We start from the raw sequence: 14,707 nt of genomic DNA on the forward strand, positions 1-14,707 counted from the left end.
ATATTCATAGACCCTATAAATATATTTTAGGAAACTTTAGCATTAAGGAAAAATATGGAAGACATTGAATAAAATTGATTCAAGTCAATGCAGGGCCATCTTTGCCAGTAATTTTTTTTTTGTCTGTGAAGGATTTTCAGTTAGATCTTGTGTTGGATTGAATTGCATACCCCAGTTTGGACATGTTTTTGGTCTTGGTCTTCATTTCGGTGGGTGTGGACCCATTGTAAATAAGATCTCCTCAAATTTTATTTCAGTTAAGGTATAGTCCAACTGAATCAGGTTGGACTTTAATTTGGATTACTGGAGTCCTTTGTAAGCAGAATGACGGCCAGACAGCGAAAGAAGCCATGGGGAGCAGTCAGAAGGTGGAAGTCAGTGGAACACAGAAGAGAAAGGAGAAACACCATGCCATGCATTGCCATGTGAGAGAAAAGCCAAGGACCAAGAATCACTGGCAGCCAGCCTCACAGAGCCAGTCTACAGGGAGAAAGCATCACCCTGCTGATGCCTCGATTTTGGACTCTTCCTAGCCTCATAACCATGAGCCAATAAATTGCTAACCAGTGTATGGTATTTGTTTTAGTAGCTAGGAAACTAAAGCAGATCTCTACGCAGACTTTTTCCGGCAATCTCTTAACACACACACACTCCCAACATGTACTCTCTCCTTTTAAGCTAGGAATATCCCAGCACTATAACACCTTAGGGTCAGAAACCTTGCCGAAGAAAGGCTCTATCCTCTCTGCTTATATGAGCAGTGGCAGTGTGCCAGTTTGAATGTATTGTGTCCCCCCAAATGCCATTATCTTTGATACAATCTTGTGTGGGCAGACGTATTAGTGTTGATTAGATTGTAATTTTTTGAGTGTTTCCACAGAGATGTGACTACCCAACTGTGGGTAATGATTGGATGATTTCCATGGAGGTGTAGCTCCGCCTCTTCAGTATGGGCCTTGATTAGTTCACTAGAGCACTATATAAGCTCAGACAGAAGGAGCGAGCTTGCTGCTGCCACGAGGGACACTTTGAAGAATGCACAGGAGCTAAGAGAGGAGCTGCAGATGAGAGACAGTTTGAAGACGGTCATTGAAAGCAGACTTTTGTTATAGAGAAGCTAAGAGGACAAACACCCCAAGAGCAACTGAGAGTGACATTTTGGAGAGAAGCTGAAGCCTAGAGAGGAATATCCTGGGAGAAAGCCATTTTGAAACGAGCCACATACCTTCCCAGCTAGCAGAGGTTTTCCAGACACCATTGGCCATCCTCCAGTGAAGGTACCCGATTGTTGATGTGCTTCCTTGGACACTTTATGGCCTTAAGACTGTAAATGTGTAACCAAATAAATCCCGCTTTTATAAAAGCCAATCCATTTCTGGTGTTTTGCATTCCAGCAGCATTAGCAAACTAGAACAGGCAGGGAGCTCACTGCCCCCAAATGGCAGAGCACAATTTAATTCATCTGCCAGTCCTAAATCCAGCATTTCAGGGAGGTGTGTCCTGCCAATATCACCATGGACTTCTGCGAAATACTTTTTATTTTGAGCCCGCTCTATTTCTGGAATAGCTCAATGACAGGCATTAGCTCCATACATTCACTGTGAGAATAATAATTCCATAACATTTGTAAAAATATGAAGCTTGAAGCCTTAACATGGTAATCCAAACCACCCACCCCCAACACTTATCAAGGAATATTATATTGATGATTTTATGAAGAAAAAAGAAAGTGATTCATATTTATTTCTATTCTCAATCATGATTTTAACGTAGTCTGTGCAAATGTTGCCCTGACTGCTTTCTGCCTCTTTAATTTCCATATGCCTCCTCAAGCATTTTTCCCCTATCTTTAACCGGCTCCAGATACAGTGTGTGCGACAAGAAGGCACTGCTGGTCTCCAACCCAATCTACCCCAGGGACACGGAAATGAGCTTTTAACACACAAACATTTGTGTTCAAAATGAAAAAAAAATCCCCCTGGAAAAGTATGGCTCAGAGAAAATTACAGAAACTGCTACCAGACAAGGCCCCAAGAGGGCAATATACCCTGGGGTGTTTAATAAATAATTGCCAGTTGACTGACTGCTGGCCAGTTTCCCGTGTTGAGGGACCATGGTGTTTTCCAAGAATATAAATAAGAAGAGAAAACACACTGTCTAGAAATCTGAGCAGTGAAGCTGGCTTCGCAGGCCCATGAAGCAGCCATTCGGCTCTGCAGTCTGATTAGAGGACGGCTGCTAAAAAGACTACCATCTCTCATAACACTCCCAACACCCCAGCCTGGCCCTGACATTTCCCCACTAGAACTTATTCTTGTTGCTTAAGGTTCTGGGCTCTAGGAGTTTTCTTCCATAATTCAAAAACCCTACAGGAGTCACATTTTAAGCAGCATCTACTCCTTAATGCTTTATGGAAGCTTAGCAGGTTGCTTTCTAATCTGACTACTGCTTAGTTAGAATGGAACACTGAACTGTATGTTATCAGCTTGGAAGATAACATCTGGGCCTTCGGCTGTTGCCCTGAACGTGCAAACCAGTTTGAGACCCCAGAAGAAACAGCATACAAGAAACATACCCTTTCCCAGAGTTGCCATCTGCTTCACAATTTTGCTTTGACAGTGTAGTTCTGCAAAATGTACCTATTAACAAACACATCTAACATACCAGTGCTTACGTTTAAATAGGAGAAGCTGTTACATTCATCCTTTTCATTATTTTGCCAAGCATAGTTGGGTTATGTTTTTATTTTCTAGATTCAGATGCTATGGACAGGGCAATTAAGTATTTCATTGTTGTTTGTTTATTTGTTTAAAGAGTTATCTAATGTTACATGATTTAGGAATAGTGTTTATGGAAAAATAGCCACAATGCAAATCAATATCTCTACTCCTCTCTTCTAACTCTATCCTGATACTTTCATACATGTATTTGTTTGTTTGTGTTCCACGAAAAATACAATCATGGACTGCCTTGAAGGGGAAAGAAGTTATATAAGGTACATGCAACTAGAGAGAATTAGGGAAGGGGAAGCCACCTCCTACTAATTTGCCCCCCATAAGGTAGGTCCTCCTCAATTACAGGCTGCGCATGGAGAGGTTACAGTGGACCTCAACAGTCAGAGCTGCTGGAACTGCATTCTCACAGACTTAATGGAAGAACAGGCCTGAGTCGTCATTTTCATTTGCCATTGCTAACACACTGGTCTAGCCAACCAACATTTTTTGGTTGGATACTTGGTAGACTCTTTACTGATTTCCACATTGCCTTTTTCTCCCCACAGCCAAAGTGATCTAAAAACGCCACTGATGCCCCTGGGCTTAAAAGTTTTTAATGGTTCTTCTTAACTCTTAGAATAAGATCCATCTCTCTACAGCAGCCTACAGTGGCCTGCCTGAGTTGGTCTTACTGGACATCTCTAGCATCTCTCAGGCCACTCTTCCCTTGCCCCTAGTGCTCCAGACACTTTGGCCTCCTTTCATTCCTGAAATATGCCAAGTCCATTTCTTTTTCTGAGCCTACATTATCCCTTCAGGCTAGAAGCCCACCTTCCTTCTTTGGTTAAGGCCAAGTTCTTATCCACAATTAGGTCTTATATCCTCAAAACTAATGTTGATTTCTATTTGGGATGATGCAAAAGTTTTGATAATGGATGGTGGTGTTAGTAACACAACATTCTGAAAGTAATTCACACCACTGAATTGCATACTTGAAAGGGTTAAAATGGGAAATATTATGTTGTACACGTTACCATAGTATTTTTTTAAAAAAACCATACAAGTGTGTAATAATAAAAACAACAAAAGTAAATAGATTAGTATATACAGGAGGTGGGGCAAGATGGTGGAGTGATGAGGTGTGGGTTTTAGTTACTCCTCTGGGGCACTTGGTGGAAAGCCAGGAACTGTATGGACCAGACACCACAGAGGAAATTGAGTTTGGACATACTCCATACAACATTCATGAACATGTGGAACAGCTGAGATCAGCAAAATCTGTAAGTTCTTGTGGCCAGGGGACCTGTGCCCCTCCCTGCCAGGCACAATACTGAGGGAGGAGGGGCTGTGGGTGCTGGGAACTAGGAGGGAGAACTGCAGCTGCAGCTCTGATTAACAAACTCAGGCTGCTGAACAAAAACTTCAACTGTAAATAAACTGAGACCAGACTGGAGAATCTGGGAGCAGTCAGCTCAGTAGAGAAGAGACAGGGCTAGCAAAAACAGCAAAAAACAAACAAACAAAAATACCCAAAATAAAAACAGAGACTTTTGGAGCTGGGGTGAACATAATATAGAGAAGGGCTGGGCTCAAACAGAATCAGGCACATATGCAAATTCAAATCCCTTCTCTGAAAATCTGGTTTCTCTGCTTTCTTGATTGTTCCTTACTCACCCTCAACTCCTTGTCTTTTAGCATTTCAATAGCCCATCAGAGCTGCAAGGACTGTAAATAGTCCATACTGGGCCCTTCTTTTTCTATTTTTTTTTTCTTTTTCTTCTTTTTTTTTTAATAACTGTTCGAAGAAGCCCATTACAGAAAGCCTCAAAGACTTGCAATTTGGCAAGAATAGAGCTAAGATAGCTCTGAGAGACAAAGCAATAAGTCTAGTGGTGGAGAAAATTTGCTAAAGACCATAACTTCCTAAGAAAAGGGAAACATGGCTGTGATGGTTGGGTTCATGTGTCAACTTGGCTAGGTGACCCAGCTGTCTGGTCAAGCAGGCACTGGCCTGACGATTGCTGTGAGGATATTTGAGGCTGGTTAATAAACCAATGGGCTGGTTTGTTGGCTCATCAGTCAATTGACTGCAGCTGACTGATGACTCATCAAGGGGTTTGCCTTCCACAATGAGAGAATGCAATTGGCTGGATTTGGTCCAGGTGATCAGTTGAAGGCTTATAAGTGGGACGATTAGAGAACCTTCACTTCTTCTTCAGCTGCCCAGTGAAGCATTTCCTGGGGAGCTCGTCAAAGTTGCCGGTTCATTTCCTGAGGAGTTCATCAAGCACGTTCATCGAAAATCCCAGTTCATTTCCTGAGGAGTTCATTGAAGTTGCCGGTTCGTTTCCTGAGGAGTTCGTCGAAGTTGTCAGTTCGTTTCCCGAGGAGTTCATCGGACATCTTCCTTGGAGTTGACAGTTTGTTACATCTCTCATTGATTCTGTCTCCCTAGAGAACCCTAACTAATACAATGGCCCAGATTCTCCTCTGGGGAACTCAGACCCCAGGGGCTGGAATTCAGAAACCAGCTTCAGTGAGCCATGCCCCCAACAGGGACAGAGTCACCAGGAGAACTAAAAGCATGCACTTCCTTACACTGGTGGGGGAGCTTTTGGCTGGCAAGCTCCACCTGCTGGACAGCACAGGAGAAACACTGAGTCTAGAGGCCTCACAGGAGGATCTCATTCTCAAGGAGACTCCATACACTTTTCCTGAGACCCGGGCATCCCTGGACTGGGAAAACCTGACTGGGGTTGATCATATCTGAGGAGACCCTCATCCAAAAAGGCTACATGGAGGCAGGACAGGAAATAGAAAAACAAGAGGCAAAAAACTTCGATCAACTAAATAGAACCTAAGTTAGAGGCTTAGCTGAGCTAAACACCCAAGGTTAGAGAACAAAGACAATCAGCAAGAAAACCCTAGATAAAAGAGAGAACATGAGCTCCAGAATAAACTAATCAAAAAGTCAGTTGCTAGACAGCTCAAGATAAAGAGCCATACTAGGAAACATGAAAATATGGACCAGCCAAGGAGCAAACTAATAGTTCAACCTGAGATAAAATCAATTCAATGAACTGAAGGAAGAAATAATTAAAGATGCTCAAACAAATCTCCTAAATTAATTCAAAAATCAAGTCAAGGAACTGAGGGAAGATATAGCAAAATAAATGAAGGATATAAGGAAGACACTGGAAGATTATAAAGAAGAATTCATAAACTTGAGAAAACAAATGGCAGAACTTATGGAAATGAAGGACATAATGGAGGAGATGAAAAAGACAATAGAGGGATATAACAGTAGATTTGAACATTCAGAAGAAAGGGTCAGTGAATTGGAAGACCAGACATTTGAATTCATACACACAAAAGAACAGTTGGTGAAAAGAATGGAAAAAATATGAGCAGGGTCTTAGGGAGCTGAGTGACAACATAAAGCACAAAAATCCATGTTATGGATGACCCAGAGGGAGAAGAGAGGGGAAAAGGGGCAGAAAGAATAATAGAAGAAATAATCACTGAAATTTCCCAACTCTTATGAAAGACAGAAATTTCAGATTCAAGAAGTACAGCACACCCCAAACAGAATAGACCCCAATAGACCTACTCCAAGACACTTACTGATCAGATTGTCCAACATCAAAGACAAAGGGAGAATTCTGAAAGCAGCAAGAGAAAAGCAATCCATCACATACAGGGGATGCTCGATAAGATTATGTACAGATTTCACTGCAGAAACCATGGAGGCAGGAAGACAGTGGTTAGATATTTTTAAGATGCTGAAAGAGAAGAAATGCCAACCAAGTATTCTATATCTGGAAAAACTGTCCTTCAAAAATGAGGGAGAGATTAAAATATTTTCAAACAAACAGAAACTGAGAGAGTTTGTGAATAAGAGATTGGCGCTATAAGAAATACTAAAGGGAGTACTACAGGCTGAAAGGAAAAGACAAGAGAAGGAGGTTTGGAGAAGAGTGTAGAAAGGAAGATTATCAAGAAGTGGGGAAAGAGAGAGAGGGGAAAAATAAGACATATATAAAATCTAAAAGACAAAATGGTAGAGGAAAGTACTGCCCTTACACTAAATAACACTAAATGTTAATGGATTAAACTCTCCAATAAAAAGACACAGACTGGCAGAATGGATTTAGAAACAGGATGCAGCTATATGCTGTCTACAAGAAACTCACTTTTGACACAAGGACAAAAACTGGCTGAAAGTGAAAGGTTGGAAAAAGATATTTCATGCAAACAGCAACCAGAAAAAAGCAGGGGTAGCTATATTAATATCAGACAAATTAGACTTCAAAAGTTAAACATTAAAAGAGACAAAGAAGGACACTATATATTAGTAAAAGGGTCAATTCATCAAGAAACCAAACAATCATAAATATTTATGCACCAAGCCAGAGTGCCCCAAAATTCATGCAGCAAACACTGAGAACACTGAGAGGAGAAGTAGATAACGCCACGATAATAGTTGGAGGCTTCAATACACCATTCTCATCAATGGATAGAACATCTAGACAGAGGATCAATAAGGAAATGGAGATGTTGAATTCTATGATAAATGAACTAGACTTGACAAACATTTATAGAATGCTAGATCCCACAATAGCAGGATACAACAAACTCTTAGAAAAACCAGTGGGTAAAGGAAGAATTTACTAGAGAAATGAGTAAATACCTCAAGCAAATGTTGATGAAAACACAACATATCAAAACTTATGGGACAAAGCAAAGGCAGTGCTGAGAGGGAAATTTATTGCCCTAAATGCCTATTAAAAGAGAAGAGAGAGCAGAAATTGAAGAGTTAATTGTCCACCTGGAGGAACTAGAGAAAGAAGAGCAAACTAACCTCAAAACAAACAGAGGAAAGAAATAACAAAGATTAGAGCAGAAATAAATGAAACTGAGAACGGGAAAACAAATCTAGAGAATCAAAAAAGCCAGAAGCTGGTTCATCAAGAAATTAACCAAAATTGATGAACCCCTAGCTAGGCTAACAAAAAAAAAGAAAAAGAAAGAGAAAGAGAGAGAGAGAGAGAGAGAGGAGAGAGAGAGAGAGAGAGAGAAGAGAGAGAGAGAGAGAGGGAGGATGCAAATAAATGCAATCAGAAATGGGGAAAGGAAACAAAACTACTGACCCTTTAGAAATAAAGGGGATAATGAGAAGATACTATGAAGCAACTATATGCTTATAAACTAGACAACTTACATGAAATGGACAACTTCCTAGAAAAGCAATAAACAACCAACATTGACCTGAGAAGAAAATAGACAACCTCAACAAATCACAAATGAAGAGATTGAATCAGTCATCAAAAAGCTCCCGCCAAAAAGCCCAGGAACAGATAGCTTCACATGTGAATTCTACCAACCATTCAAGGAAGAATTAATACAAATCCTGCTCAAACTCTTCAAAAAACTGAAGAGGAGGGAAAGCTACCCAACTCATTCTATGAAGCCAACATCACCCTAATACCAAAATCAGACAAGATACCACAAAAAAGAAAATTATAGACAAAATCTCTTTAATGAATATAGATGAAAAAAATTCTCACAAAAATACTGTAAATCAATCCAGCAGCACATTAAAAGAATTATACACCACGGCCAACTGAGGTTTATTCCAGCTATGCAAGGCTGGTTCAACACAAGAAAACCATTTAATGTAATACACCACATCAATAAATTGAAGCAGAAGAACCACATGATCATCTTGATCAGTGGAGAAAAGGCATTTGACAAAATTCAACATCCTTTCTTGATGAAAACACTTCAAAGGATAGGAATAGAAGGGAATTGTCTCAATATGATAAAAGCAATATATGAACAACCCACAGCTAACATCATACTCAATGGGAAGAGTCTGAAAGCTTTCCCTCTAAAATCAGGAACAAGACAGGGATTCCCATTGTCACCATTGTTATTCCACATTGTGCTGGAAGTTCTAGCTAGGGCAATTAGGCAAGAAAAAAAGAAATAAAGGGCATTCAAATTGGAGAGGAAGTTGTAAAACTTTCACTGTTTGCAGATGACATGATTCTATCTGTAGAAAATCCAGAAAAATCTACAGCAAAGCTATTAGAGCTAATCAATGAATACACCAAAGTAGCAGGCTACAAGATCAACATGCAAAAATCTGTAGTGTTCTTATATACAAGTAATGTGCAAGAAGAGGAAGAAATTAAAAAAAAAAAAATCCATGTAGAATAGCAACAAAAATAATCAAGTATTTAGGAATAAACTTAACAAAGGCCACAAAAGACCTATACAAAGAAAACTACAAGATACTGCTAAAAGAAGTTGAACAGGATCTAAAAAAATGGAAGAACATACTGTGTTCATGGATTAGAAGACTAAATATAATGAAGCGGTCAACTCTATCTAAACTGATTTATAGATTCAATGTAATACCAATTCAAATCCCAACAACTTACTTTGCAGAAATAGAAAAATGAATAACCAAATTTATTTGGAAGGGCAACATGCCCCAAATAGCCAAACATATCTTGGGAAAGAGGAACAAAGTGGGAGGTCTCACACTAACTGAGTTTGAAACATACTACAAAGCTATAGTGCTCAAAAAAGCATGGCACTGGCATAAGGACAGAGACACTGACCAATGGAATTGAATTGAGTGTTCAGAAATAGACTCCCACATCCATGGACAATTGATCTTTGATAAGGCAGTCAAGCCAAAGCAACAGGGGCAGAGCAGCCTCTTCAATAAATGGTGTTTGGAGAACTGGCTATTCATTTCCAAAAGAATGAAAGAGGACCCCTATCTTTTACCTTTTATAAAAATCAACTCAAAATGGATCAAAGACCTAAACATTAGCACTAAGACCATGAGACTCTTAGAAGAAAATGTAGGGCAGTATCTTAAAGATCTTGCGATAGGAGGTGGTTTCCTAAACCTTACACCCAAAGCGCGAGCAACCAAAGAACAAATAGACAAATGGCATCTCCTCAAAATCAAACACTTTTGCACATCAAAGGACTTTGTTAGAAAAGTAAAAAGGCAGCCTAGCAATGGGAGATGATACTTGGAAACCACATATCAGATAAGGGTTTAATATCCTGAATATATAAAGGGATCCTACAACTCAACAACAGAAAGACAAACAACCCAATTTAAAAATGAGCAAAAGACATGGACAGACATTTTTCTAAAGAGGAAATACAAATGGCTCAAAAACATGAAAAAATGCTCAACTTCACTGGCTGTTAGGGAAATGCAAATCAAAACCACAATAAGATATCATCTCATACCCATCAGTATGGCCATTATCCAACAAGCAGAAAATTACATGTGCTGGAGAGTATGTGGAGAAAGAGGTACCCTTATTCATTGTTGGTGGGAATGTAGAATGGTGCAACCACTCTGGAAGACAGTGTGGAGGTTTCTCAGGAAGCTAAGTATAGATTTGCCATATGATCCAGCTATTCTACTGCTAGTTATATACTCAAAGGAACTGAAAGTTAAGACACAAATGGACATTTGTAAACCAATGTTTATTGGGCATTATTCACAGTTGCCAAGAGAAGGAAGCAGCCCAAATGTCCATCAACGGATGAGTGGATAAACAAACTGGTATATACACACGCTGGAATATTGTGCAGCTGTAAGACGGAACAAAGACATGGAACATATAATAACATGGATGAACCTTGAGGACATTATGTTGAGTGAAGTTAGCCAGAAACAAAGGGACAAATACTGTATAGTCTCACTAATATGAACTAACATTAACGAGCAAACTTTGAGAGTTAAAAGCTGATAACACAGGCTACCAGGAGATAGAAAGAGGGTAGAGATGAAGCATTTGATGCTGAAGGCTACAGAATGTTCAGCAGGATTGATTGTATGGATCCAGAAATAGTATAATACTCTTTGATGGTAGCACAATATTGTGAGTATACTGAACAAAGATGTCTGTGAGTAAAGCTGAAAGAGGTGGGATCAGGGGATGTATGACACCAGAGGTAAAGATAGATGATAAAGACTGGGACTGTATAACTTGGCAAAAACTGGAGTGGCCAATGACTGTTGCTAAATGTAAAATATAAAAATGTTTTTACATGTGGAAGAACAAATGAATGTCAACCATACAGAGTGTTGAAAAAGGGATGGTATTTGGGGAAAAAACATAATCAGGGCAAACTGGAGTCTATGGTCAACAGTAACATTGTAATATGCTTCCATTAAATGTGTCAGGGGCAATATACCAAAGTTGAATGTATATGAGAGGGGGATATGAGGGAGGGATATGGGATTCTTGGTAGTGGTATTGTTTTCTGTCCTTATGATTATATTGTATTGTATGATGTTTTATTTTTCTTTTTATTATCTTTTTCATTATTTGCCAAAAAAAAAAAAATTCCTCATAGTAATCAATATGTTCAAATGCTGACTGTGGTGATAACTGTACAGCTATACGATGATACCATGAACAACTGACTGTATACTGTGGATAATTGTATGGTATGTGAATATATCTCTATAAAATTGTAGGAAAAAATAATTAGGGGTAAAAGTGCTAGAGAAAACATGGAGCGAGGGATATACCTGTTTACTGCTGATGAGGATGCAAAATGCTGTAGCCTTCCTGGAGGTACTGTGAGGGGGCCATAAGGTCCTGCAACCTCGATTTGGGGTATGTATTTGGAAGATCTAAGAGCAGAGACATGAATGGACATTTGCACACTGTTGTTAACAGAAGCAGTATTCATGATTTGCAATGGGTGGAGGTGGCCTAAGGGTACACTGATTGAGGAACAGAATGGTGAACTGTGGTGTATGCAAACAATGGAATATTGAACAACTAGGAGAAGGAGTGAAACTGAGAGACACAAAGGAGGTGAATGGATCCTGTAGACAGCATTTTGAGTGAAGTATGCCAGAAACAAAGGCAAGCAATATAATGCCTCACCAATATGGATTAACGACAATGTGTGAACTCAGAACTGAATCTTAGAGCACAGCCTAACAGGGAAACGATTATTGTAATGGTCCGTAGATTGTAAGCACTTACAGCAGTAACATCTATCCTGAATTGTAACGGCTGTGTCCAAACTCTGAGATGCTGATCTCTTTGTGTATAACCTGGTTGGTCTCTGGAACATTGGGTATCTGTGTGACACCTGAAACTCAGAACTAGAGCTCGGCACATATGAATGCCAGTATTAACACATACAGCAACTGCTAAAAAAAAAAAAAAAAAAAAGCTGAAAAAGAGCCCAGACTTCAATTAGAGATAGGAATGAAGCAGATCTGGTTAAAACTAGGACTAATCGGGCCAAAGGGTAAAGGTTGAAACTGACTGTGTGTTAAAACTTCAACTTCCATGTGAGACCAAGGTAAGAGAGGTTTATTTGGTGCAGGATCTATATTTTCTAAACAATATAACATCTACAGTCAATTTGTTCAAACACAACAATTACATGGAACTTTGAATAGGAAGTGAGATCTGGTAGGTTTGTATAGGTTAGTGTGAAATAGTGACACATCCCAAAGTAATTTGGGCAGAGAATAACAATATATATGCAGGGCCCCCCTGAGGAGCTGGGGGAAAATGTGGAAGTGTTGGACTTCCTCACATGGATTGTTGTTGATGGTCTTACAAACACTGAGGACTGATGGCTTGGTTTGCTGAGCCCTCTATCTTGGGGCTTGCCTTATGAAGCTTGTTGCTGCAAGGAGAGGCTAAACCTGCTTATAATTGTGCCTAAGAGTCTCCACCTGAATGCCTCTTTGTTGCTCAGATGTGGCCCTCTCTCTCTAGCTAAGCCACCTTGGCAGGTGAACTCACTGCCCTCCCCCCTACATAGGACATGAATTCCAGGGGTGTAAATCTCCCTGGCAATGCAGGACATGACTCCCTGGGATGAATATGGACCCGGCGTCATGGGATTGAGAACATCTTCTTGACTGAAAGGGAGATGTGAAATGAATAGAAATAAAGCTTCAGTGGCTGAGAGATTTCAAATGGAGTCGAGAGGTCACTCTAGTGGACATTCTCACATACTACATAGATAACACTTTTTAGGTTTTAATGTATTGTAATGGCTAAAAGTAAATACCTGAAACTATCAAACTCTAACCCAGTAGCCTTGACTCTTGAAGACGATTGTATAACAATGTAGCTTACAAAGGGTGACTGTGATTGTGAAAACCTTGTGGATCACACTCCTTTTATCCAGTGTATGGATGGATGAGTAGAAAAATGGGGACAAAAGCTAAATGAAAAATAGGGTGGGTTGGGGGGTGATTTGGGTATTCTTTTTTACTTTTATTTTTTGTTCTTATTCTGATTCTTTCTGGTGTAAGGAAAATGTTCAAAAATAGATTGGGGTGATGAATGCATAACTATATGATGGTACTGTGAGCAGTTGATTGTACACCATAGATGATTGTACGGTACGTGAATATATCTCAATAAAACTGAATTTAATTTAAAAAAAGGTAAATAGATTAGAGGTTACTAGGGGTTGGGAGAAGGGAGAAATGGGGAATAATTGCTTAAAGGATGCAGAGATTCTATTTGAGGTGAAGAAAAGTTTTGGAAATAGATAGTGGTGATGATAGCGCAACATTGTGAATATAATTAATGTCACAGAATTATGCAAAAAGTAGTTAAAACGGCAAATGTTATGTTACGTATTTTTTACCATAATAAACTTTGCAAGAGGACAAGAAAAAATAAACAAAAAGAACTAATGTTGACTCTTCTTAAGTGGCTTTCACCACTCCTACCCTTATTCTCTATCAAGGCACCCTTTCTTTTCATTCGAATATTCATCACAATTTTAAGAAGATACGTATCTCTTTGACCTAGACTGTATCTCCTTGAGGACAGGGATTTTTGCCTATTTAATATACTTCTGTTTGCCCAGTGTCTAACACAAGACTGGCATATCTGAGTTATTTATCAATTATTTAGCAAATAAATGAATTAACAATGATTTCCCAAACAGCTATTCTTCATATTGTGTGGTCAGAATACAAAGAGTTAAGAAAAACTAAGCAGCATGCACTGCTTTCCACAGGCTGAGCGATGAGCTGAGATGCTTAGGATTATTTTTTCCCAATTTTGCAAGTTATAGTCAATTTAAGACAGATTCTTATTAGTTCAGATCCCACACCCAAGCTTAGTAATTTATATTCTGCTCCTTTGTTCTGAGTTTTGATCTGTGACAGGTTTAGATAAAGGAAAAATAAATTAAGAGAACAGAGGAAGCTTAGTGAGAAAATACAAAGCCATCTTCTTTATCAGTCAGTGGTTCAGAGATACCTTTAAAAATGTATTGTGTTCTATAGTTTTTAATTTAAAAAATGCAAAAATCACAGGTTAATGTCAAATTTTCTAAATAAAACTCATTCTTAAAAGATATATACCATTATATTGGTGATTTGATGGTTATAAGAAATCTGATTTTGTGTAAAAATTACATTTTATTTTCATATATTAGTTTTGTATAAAGCGGAGAATACTTACAACCAAAACAAAAACCTAGGATTTAATTGAACCACTGTTTGGCCTTGGTTTTTAACCCTGCCTCTTGAAAGCTATGTAATCTTGAGCAAATACATCTTTGAATATCTGTGTTGAGCTTAATGTTCCTGGGCTGCTAAAGGTGAGAGTTTCATCTACCTCACAGTGTTATTGTAAAGCTTAGATATATAATAGTGTGAAAACACCCAGACCAATCTCTGGTTTATAGTGCATGCTTAATAAAGGTTAATTCAATTTAAATCTAAATCTCTTCCTGCTTTCCAGAAGTTTTTAATAGGTCCCTCTGCTAAAAATCACCTCAGTCTCTCAGTAAATCTAGTCATGTGTTTGGCTCCTGAGCCTCTATATTCTTAATTGGATAGTTCAGCCCATGGTTTATTATAAAAGCCTGGATTCTACAATCAAATTACAGATCAATCAACAATTACAAGAAAAACAATTACTGGCTGGCAATGATTTTGTTTATAC

The sequence above is a fragment of the Choloepus didactylus genome, chromosome 1 (assembly GCF_015220235.1).
Source record: "Choloepus didactylus isolate mChoDid1 chromosome 1, mChoDid1.pri, whole genome shotgun sequence".
Classification (NCBI taxonomy): Eukaryota; Metazoa; Chordata; class Mammalia; order Pilosa; family Megalonychidae; genus Choloepus; species Choloepus didactylus.